Source organism: Zingiber officinale, chromosome 3B (genome assembly GCF_018446385.1).
Source record: "Zingiber officinale cultivar Zhangliang chromosome 3B, Zo_v1.1, whole genome shotgun sequence".
In the NCBI taxonomy this organism is placed as follows: Eukaryota; Viridiplantae; Streptophyta; class Magnoliopsida; order Zingiberales; family Zingiberaceae; genus Zingiber; species Zingiber officinale.
Genome location: NC_055991.1, coordinates 109119632 through 109130229, shown reverse-complemented (window position 1 = coordinate 109130229; position 10598 = coordinate 109119632).

Here is a 10598-nt window from a genome sequence, read left to right as displayed (position 1 = left end):
GATCCTTCCAAAATAGAAGCGGTTAACAACTGGTATAGACCCAAGAACGCTAAGGAAATCAGAAGCTTCCTTGGTTTAGCTGGATATTACAGAAAGTTTATGGAGGACTTTTCTAGGATAGCCTCTCCACTAACAACCCTAACTAGGAGGAACAAGAAGTTTGAATGGTTAGACAAATGTGAGCAAAGTTTCCAAGCATTGAAGAAAAGACTGACCAGTGCTCCCATTCTGACTGTTCCCGAGAGTGACAAGAGTTTTGACATATACAGTGATGCTTCCAAGATGGGCCTTGGAGTTGTTCTCATGCAAGAGGGGAAAGTTATAGCTTATGCTTCCAGACAACTCAAAGACTATGAGAAAAATTACCCCACTCATGATCTTGAGCTGGCAGCTGTTGTCTTTGCACTAAAACTCTGGCGACATTATTTGTATGGAGTTCAGTGCAGAATCTTTACATTCCATCAGAGCTTGAAGTATTTCTTTACCCAGAAAGACTTAAACATGAGACATCGCAGGTGTCTAGAGTTAGTGAAAGATTATGACTATGAAATCCTCTACCACCCAGGTAAAGCCAACAAAGTGGCGGATGCACTAAGTCGAAAATCCAGTGCAACCCTGATGCCCTTGTCATCATTAGCACTGCCACTGCAGAAGGAATTGTCAGACTTTGGAGTTGAAATTATTTATGGGCAACTCTCTGCATTGACCTTAGAGTCAACCCTGCTTGAGGATATACAGAGAAAGCAAAGTGAAGATCCAGATATCCAGAAGATCAAGCAAGGGATATAAAAAGAAGAAGATTCAGAGTTTCGGGTATCAGACAGTAGAATCCTTTATCAGGGGAGCCGCCTTTGTGTCCCCAATGATGAGGAATTGAGAAAGAAGATTCTAGCAGAAGCTCATAGTACACCGTACTCCATGCATCCTGGTTCCACCAAGATGTATCAAGATTTGAAACAGAGATTTTGTTGGTCTGGACTCAAGAGAGATGTTGCAAAATATGTCAGTACCTGCCTGACATGCCAGAGAGTCAAAGTAGAGCACCAGAAACCAGGAGGAGCCCTACAACCTCTTCCAATAACAGAGTGGAAGTGGGAAGAAATATCCATGGACTTTATAACAGGTCTTCCAAGAACTACTAATGGATACGATGCGATATGGGTGATAGTGGACAGATTGACCAAGTCTACCCATTTTCTAGCCATCAAGGTGTCCCACTCTATAGAGTAGTTGGCACAGCTATATGTTAAGGAAGTGATCAGACTTCATGGAGTCCCGAAGTCTATTGTTTCTGACAGAGATGGGCGCTTCACCTCTCATTTTTGGGAGTGTGTTCAGAATGCATTAGACACTAAACTCAAGTTCAGCACAACCTTCCATCCCCAGACTGATGGGCAGACAGAACGAGTAAATCAAATTTTAGAAGACATGCTCAGGGCTTGTGCATTAGATTTTAAGGGTAGTTGGTGCAAGTAATTGTACTTAGCTAAATTCGCCTACAACAATAGCTATCAGGCCACTATCAAGATGGCACCTTATGAGGCATTGTATGGCCGGAAGTGAAGATCACCCATATGCTGGCTGGAGACTGGTGAAAGGAAAGAGATGGAATCAGAACTAGGCAGGCAGACTGAAATGATAGATGAAACCACTCAGGCTATCCAGAAGATCAGACAGAGGATTGAAACTACCCAGAGTAGACAAAAAAGTTATGCTGACACATGCCGTAGGCCACTTGAATTCCAAGAAGGAGATTCAGTCTTTCTCAAAGTCGCTCCGATGAAGGGAGTGATGAGATTTGGCAAAAAGGGCAAGTTAAGTCCCCGCTACGTAGGACCCTACCTGATCACAGAGAGGATTGGGAAAGTAGCTTACAAGCTGGACTTACCACAAGACATGTCAGCAATACATAATGTATTTCATGTCTCCATGCTAAAGAAGTGCCTTCACGACCCTAGCCAAGTGATTCAGGCTCAGTCAGTGCAGATCCAGGAGGATCTTAGTTATGAGAGCAGACCTACACAGATAGTGGACAGAGAAGTTAAGAGACTAAGGAACAAAGAAGTACCACTAATGAAGGTAATCTGGCAGAACCAGAAGCACGAGGAAGTTACTTGGGAGTGTGAGAACAGTATGAGACAGAGATATCCAGAATTATTCTAAGTTCGAGAATGAACTTTTTATAAGGTATGGGGAATTGTAACAACCCAAATTTCTTTATTACGAATCCTAATAGTGCTTAAAAATATTTAGAAATGCTTTAGAAATATTCTAGAGATTTTTAGAAATTTTTAGAGTATTTTTGTGCAATTTTCGGAGTTCGTTTGGTATTTTTACCAAAAGAAACAAGTTGTAAAAAATAAAGAGGTTGAGCCGAGGTTCGAACCCGAGACCTTTGGTTAAGCAAAGCCTTAAGTTGTTTCGGATGACCAGGAACCCAACAGGACCATGCTGATCAAATAGATAGCGAAATTAATTTAAGCAATAGTAGTTAACAGAAATATTAGGTATTAAAAGGGATGAGTTAAGAGAGGAATGAGATTTATTTTCGTGACCTAACCTTTCCTCTCCTCTCTCGTGTACGACGGCGCCGTTTGGGCGGAAACGAAGAACGAATCTAGGGCTTCGTCTCCGGCGATCGGCCAAGGTTCAAACCGAGGGTTTCTTCACATCCTCACGATCCTCTCGTCGAGGAGGACCCGAGGGCACGAAGAAGAGGCCGAAACTTGCAATCTCCGAAACCCTAGAAGTCCTTTTTGTTCGGTTGTAAGTCCAAGAAGAGGGTAAGTGCTTCTCACCTGCGGTAGGAGTACCTTTTGGAGTTTATTTTTTCTTGTTTTTCCGAAACATGATGTAGGGAGCAATGTATTTGGTGTTGCTGCCGTGAATCTCAAAGAAAGGAAATAGATTTGTTTGTCTAGCATGTGGTTTGTTTTCTTCAGACTTTGTAGTTAGAAATTCAGATTCTTTATGATGTAGATCCTTCTGTTTGTGATCTTAATGGGTATGAACAGTTCATATGGAGTTCTACAGGTTTCCTTGGATTTTTGCTACTAGGAAATGAATATGAGATAGTATAGATTTGTTCTTCTAGCATGAAGGTTGATTTGTGGTCATTGCAATGAACAGTCATGTGTAGCAACTCGGTTCCTTTTGGTTTCCTTGCCGTGGCACTAAGCATGAAGAATGGTTATGTTTTTGTAGGTTTCCAGTGGAAGATTCGTTACCAGTTGCATAGTGTATAAATTTCTATATAACTTGTGAGCATGCCGTGGGTTTTTGCCTCATTTTTGGGTGTATGTGTCATGAACAGATAGCCTTAGTTTTTAATTCGTAAATTAAGAAACTTAGCATTGTATGCAGATTTTGTTAAGCTTTGTATGCAGATTTCTGTTGAGCTTTGTATGCAGATTTTTGTTAAGCTTTGTATGCAGTGTTAGAATTTGTTTAAGCATTACAGTTTTGTACGAGACATTCTTTTATTAGAAGTATTAACAAGAACAAATATTTTACTTGAAAGAGGCCAGTACCCGACTTCCGAGGTTGTCGTTAAACAAATCCAGGTGACCGGTTCCGAGGTCTCGGCCCTGGTAAGACCAAGGTCTTTACCCTCGTAGGACTGGTGGCTCACTACCTCAGTTTCTATTAGGGAGCGCGCAATGGTACTAAGCCTGGGCCCAAGAGATTATTATTTTGAAGTATAAAAGTATAAGTTTTGAACAAATGGAATAAGTTTCCCATAAGTTTAAAAATCAGCAAGCTTAGTTCTTTTATTCTTACATGTTTAGACTTTCTTATTGCTGTTAGATGAGCATGAGAAGCTTTACATGTTTAGCATTTCAGTCTGTTTTGATTTCCTTGCTATTAGATGAGCATGAGTAGTGTTTCTGTTAAAGCATTCAGTTCTTAGATCTTTTCCTGTTCATATGCATATCCGAGTTTTGTGAGTTAGATAACACTTACTAAGCATTCTGCTTATAGTTGCATTTTCCTCTTACTGCAGATAAAGGGAAAGGAAAGCTATAGTGAAGGAAGGCGACAAGGAGATGTGAGATGGATGTGTGATGTCTGGACTATGGAAGCATTGGACCTTGCTTAAGAATTCATTAAGATTTTGTATTTAGACTATTGGGATTATTCTTTCATGTTGCTGGATTTGTTCATTGAATAATTTAAGTTTTAGAATTCTTCCTTTTATTTGCTATGCACATTAGTTCCGCTATCTGAGTTGTATTATTGTTGCATGCATGTTCAGATTAATATATAGTTTTAGCATGTTCAGATTAATATATATAGTTTTAGTTGAGAACAAATAATTGAGTAGAATGTTGAGATGAGTTATTTATGTTTCCAGCTATTACTTATTGTATCCTTTGAGTTTTTGAGAGTTTTAAGTATTGATATTTACATGTAAGCAACACTAGTTAAGAAAAGTTAATAGTACAGTAATGTCCCACTCCCACAGACTAGTTAAGGGGAGGGTGGGGTCGTTATAAAAGAAGCTCAACCAAGCTCGAAGGTAAAATTTGAAGTGACATGCTATGGCTGCAACCAGAAGGTACACATCAAAGCCAACTGTCCCAACCAAACGGAGATAAAGAAAAAAAGAAGGAAAAAGGTCTTGAAGGCAACATTCGAAGAATCTTCCTCAAAAGATGATGACGACGAACTCGATCAGACGAGTCTCCTTGCACTGATGGCCCGGGACCAGATCAATATGTCCGAGAGCGAGAGTGAATCGGAAGCTGAATCGGAAAGAAGCCACAGATCCGTATCCGTTTCCGAAGGGCCTGACCCCACTGTAAGTATTCCGCGTTTAAATAATTTAGTTAATTATTTATTATGTAAATTAGCCAAATCCAATATTCGGATCAAGTCACTTCTGAAAGAGGCATCAACCCTTAAAGAAGTGACCAACGCCAAATCCTTGTCTGAATCCGTTCAGATCGGAACCTCGACTCAAGTCCAAAAGCTTGAGGAAGAGAATTCCAACCTAAAAATTCAAGTCAAGGATTTGAAAACCACGTTGGAACGGTTCACTTTGGGTTCCAAGAATCTTGACCTGATTTTTGGAAAATAAAAGGCCGTATACAACAGATCCAGAATTGGATTCAAACCTAAAAAGAAATATAGATTGTATTTATCATTAGTCAACAAACCAAATAGTAAGATAGTCTAACTTGGTCAATCAAGTTGGACTTGGTCAATATTGAGTTCCCAAGGATCAAGTACATTACCTTGATGGACCATATCGAGGCTATGATCCAGGGGGAGCTAAAAGAAAAACTGTATTAATAAACAAATAAATCATTAAATATATATATATATATATATATATATATATATATATATATATATATATAAAATTAAAATATAACTAAATTAAATGTATTTTTAATCTAATCTATAAATTTAAAAAAAGGGAAATTATTATTTATATGAAATTATCAATAATATAGATGGAGACTCCAGAATAGCTGGCACCTCCAAAACTAACCTACCCAGCAGGATAACCTACACCAAGCTACCCGGCACAGTAATTAGAACTAATTAGAAAGGGAACAAGTTTAACTTGACCTATGGTACTGGTGAAATTTTGGATGATAGTGCGTTAGGGAATCTTAGTCTATGCATGTCTAGGAAGATATGGCTTCGACATAGTGCATTTGGCTAAGTGGAACTAACCGAAGCTACCCTTTATGGATCCTAACCAATTAGACCAAGGTTTTGCATTAAGTTCAGTGGATAGAACTATTTGGAAAATCTCGAAGGCATGGTTACTTTAATGATGTCCAAGAGACTCACCATAACCCAGAAGTTTATCTGAAGAATGTCTATTTGTTGAGCCCAAAGTTAAACCTGAATATAACATAAAGTTAAACCAAACCCTATAATTGAACCTAATTCATCTCACAAAATTATAGGATCCCCTGATTGAAAAATTTAGATTGGGTGAGATGACTAAGGATTAAATTAAAATTAAATTAAATAAATTAAAATCAATTTAAATTCAAATCAAATTAAATTAAAATTAATTAAATTCAAATTAAATTAAATTAATTAAAATCAAATTAAATAAACTAAAATTAATAAAATAAATTAAAATGTTTTAAAAACTTTTAAAAACTTATTTAAAAACTTATTTAAAATGTTTTAAAAACTTATTTAAAAAACTTTTTAAAATGTTTTTAAAACTTATTTAAAAAACTTTTTAAAATGTTTTAAAAACTTATTTAAAATGTTTTGAAAATTTATTTAAATACTTATTTAAATAATTACTTTAAGAACTTATTTAAAAATTAAATTAAATTAAAATTAAGTTAAATTCAAATAAATTAAATTAAATTAAAATTTCTCAAAATTACTTACCTTAATTATTCTTCAAAAGGCACTTACCTTACTTAACTTGAAACAAACTCAACCATCTAACAATCACCCATAACTAAGTGTTAACCTAGACTGGGTGAGCTGGAAAGGAAACTTAATTCAATAAAACTATCTTTTGACCCATCAAATAGAATCCAATTCAAATACTTTATGTGTAGGAATTGGATCAATGGATGTTGGATAGTGGATGCTCCAGACATATGACTAGAGATAGGATGAAGTTCACTAAGCTCAAATGTAAGAACCTAGGATCAGTTGCATTCGGCAATGACAGTAAACTTAAGATAATCGGAAAGGGTTAGATTATGACGAAACCTATGGACCAGTAGCTAGACTTGAATCCATTAGGATGCTGTTGGCCTTTGCAGTACATAAAGGATTCAGGTTATACTAAATGGATGTCAAGTCAGCCTTCTTAAATGAGTTTATTAAAGAAGAGGTATATGTAAGTCAACCGCCAGGATTTGAGGACCTAAACAACCCAAACCATGTGTTTAAACTGAAAAAAGCCTTATATGGACTAAAACAAGCACCTAGAGCATGATATGAATGGTTATCTAACTACCTTATATCCAAGGGCTTTAACCAGGGTCAAATAGATCAGACCGTATTTGTCAAAACCTTAGAAAAAGATATTTTTATAGCCCAAATCTACGTTAATGATATAATTTTTGGCTCAACCAACACTAAACTTTTAAAAGAATTTGTTAGATTAATGGAAAATGAATTTGAAATGATCTTGGTGGGAGAACTTAATTTCTTCTTAGGCTTACAAATTAAACAAACCAGAGATGGAACATATATTTATCAAACTAAATATGCTAAGGAACTGATTAAAAAATTTTGCATGGAAAATTCAAAAATTATAAATACCCCAATGGCAACAAATATCAATATTGATTCTGACACAAAAGGAAAATCAGTAGACCCAAAGTACTATAGAAGTCTAATAGGTAGCTTACTATACTTAACTGCAAGTCGACCCGATATATTATTTACAGTAGGTATATGCGCAAGATACCAATCTTGTGTAAAAGAGTCACACCTAACATATGTTAAAAGAATACTTAGGTATATTAAGTGGACCCTAAATGTAGGACTCTGGTACCCTAGAACTTGCGCCATTGACCTATATGACTATTCTGATTCAGACTATGCTGGGTGCAAACTAGATAGAAAAAACACAAGTGGCAGTTGTCAATTTCTAGGTCAATGCATAGTAAGTTGGTCAAGTAGGAAGCAACACTGTGTTGCCCTATCTACCACTGAAGCTGAATGCATAGCTCTAGGAGAATGTGCATCTCAATTATTATGGATGATGCATACCCTAAAAGACTACCAATTAGAATATCAAAATACTAAAATCTTAATCGACAACATAAGTTCAATCAATTTAACTAAAAACCCAATTCACCATTCAAGGACTAAACATATAGATGTAAAACATCATTTTGTAAGGGATCACGTAGCTAGGGGAGATATTGTACTTAACTATATTGAGTCCAAATCAAACCTAGCCGACATATTCACAAAATCCTTACATGAACTTGAGTTCAGTGCACTTAGAAGACAATTAAGAATGTGTTTAGTAGAATAGAACTTATTCAGTGTTTTTTTGTATTTTAAAACTTCTAAAAAAAATGTTGATTTCAAAATTCCAACTTTATTAGATTTTCAAAATTGGACTTAGCCTAGGAACTTACCTTTAGATATCATGTTCCCCTAGGTTTTAGCCAGAGCATCTCACAAGCACATTAGGCATAACTTGTTTGTGTTTGTAAAACTTAGAACGGCGTGAGATGCATAGGGTACAGCCTAGACTTCAGAATGCTTATTTTTGTGCATCGCAGGAAGTCTGGGCGTTAAATACCAAAAATACAGTAATCAAGTTAAGTGATCCTGACTTAGTCAAATCTAACTGGATTGTCAACTTAACTTGACTAGTCAAGTGAAAGTTGTTACCCTCTAGGTAAACAGTTACTAGCTAATGGTTAGACATTTGACCCAGGAGATTAAATAAATACTCATGCTTGGACTTTAGGGCTACCTGAATTTAGATAAACAACCTTAATTCAAACTTTTACAAGTTAAGCTCCTCCCTCTATGGAGCTAAACTTAACTAACTCTTTCAAACCAAATATTTCAACTCTAACTACATCTTCTAATAACTTCTCAAAGCTATTTTTCAAAAGGCCTATTAAAACTTAAGCCATTTTCAAATATTCTTGCAAATGCCTTTAAACTTAGCCAATTTTGAAAAAAATTCTATAAATTTTTCCGAATCTAACTAACTTTTCTCAAAAAGGTTTTTCCTTCAAAAGTTACCTAAGTACTTTTTCAAATTTTACTTTTCAATTTAACCTTTCAAAATATCTTTAAAAAGATCCTCTCTGAATCCTTAAACATTTACTTAGCTAAATGTTTTACAAAAACCATTCTCTTAGTTAAATACTTCTAAATTTAACTTAGTATTTTATTTTTTCAAAGTATTCTGATTAGCTAAGTCATTTCTCAAAGTTGAAATAATTTATGACTTAGCTAAAAGTCTTACAAGAACATTTCCTCTAAAAAGCTAAGTATTTTTTCAAGGTATACCTAAAACACTTTTTCAAAATACTTTTCAGATATACCTAAGTTCTATATTTTTCCTCTCCTTATTTTGATATATGGCAAAGGGGGAGAGTAGCATAAAATTTAAAATTCAAAATTCAAAAATTAAGCTCTAATTAAGGGGGAGCCTTACACTTTAAAGTGTTAGCTTAAGCCTTCATTGTGTCCAAAATTGTGTTCTTATGCTTACACTAAAACTTTAAAAAATTGTTGTTACTTATACATCTGTTTAATCATGCCTATTTTTACTTAACTTTAAATTTGAATTGTCATAATCAAAAAGGGGGAGATTGTTGGTGCTAGAAGCATCCGACGATCGAACCCGTGTTTTGATAATGGAAAAGGGTTCAAAGTTAAGTTGGTTTGTGATCTAACAGTTTGAATAAGCTTGCAGGAAAGTCCTAAGTGTACTTAGGCAAAAGTCCTAGCTGTGGTTAGGCAGGTGGAAAACCCTAGGGGGTGGTAACCTTAGGTCATAGGGGGTGGTAACCCTATGCGGAAAGTCTTGGCGGGTCAAGAGCTTCAGGCAAAAGTCCTAGGGGTGGTAACCCTAGGTGGAAAGTCCTGGTGTCGCGAACCAGGTGGAAGACTAATGGGTCTGGGAGCGGGCGTCCAGCAGAAAGTCCAGAAGCATCGAGCGTCAAGCAAAAGTCCAGTCGATCTGGAGGATCGTGCTGGCATCAGGTAAATCTCCTAAGTGGAGTAGGTGAGGACGCGTTCCCCGCAGAGGGAACAGTAGGCGTCGGATCGACCTAGGGTTTCCGGTTGGAAATCTGAAGTCAGACCCGGACAGTCCGAAGACTGTCAATATCTCATTTACTATGACTATTATGTTCTAACTTTATTTTGCAGGGTATGTGTTTGGGACTAACACATTTTGCAGGAACAAAGGAGCAAGTCACACCTCGGATGAACAGTGTCCGAGGCGCCTCCATGGAGCTTGGAGGCACCTCGGGTGCAGAGGGTGAGCTGGCTATGCAGCAGGCTTGGAGGTGCCTCAGACGTAGATGGAGGCTCCTTGGACTAGAGCTTGGAGGCTCCTTGGAGTGGCCATAAAGGCGCCTCAAGCAGGATAAGAGGTGAACTTTTCAGCACTGATCCACGCGGCTGACTCGGCGTGTTGGAGGCACCCTGGATGGTGTTGGAGGCGCCTCCAGTAGTGCATAAAAGGGGGTCTCGAGGCAGCAGTCAAGACAACAATTCCTAAGTGCTTCTACTACAACGTACTTCTCCAAAAGACGCCCTGAAGTGTTGTTACAAGCCCCCGATGACCCGGAGCTTCGAGATTTTGATTCTGTCATCGGTATAATAGTTCTTTATTGCACTTATTGTAATACAAATTTGTACTCTTTTCTGAGCTTATAGTTGTTCCCACCGGAAGTGATCAACAATCGCGGGCCTTGGAGTAGGAGTCGTCACAGGCTCCGAACCAAGTAAATCCCTGGTGTCTTTCTGTGTTTGTTGTCTTTTACTTTATTCCGCTTCTTTAACTCGATAGTTTTACGAATCCGAAACGCGAAATAGCCACAAGCGCTATTCACCCCCCCTCCTCTAGCGCTTCTCGATCCTATAATTTTTGTAAAATAAAATTCGATAGGGTT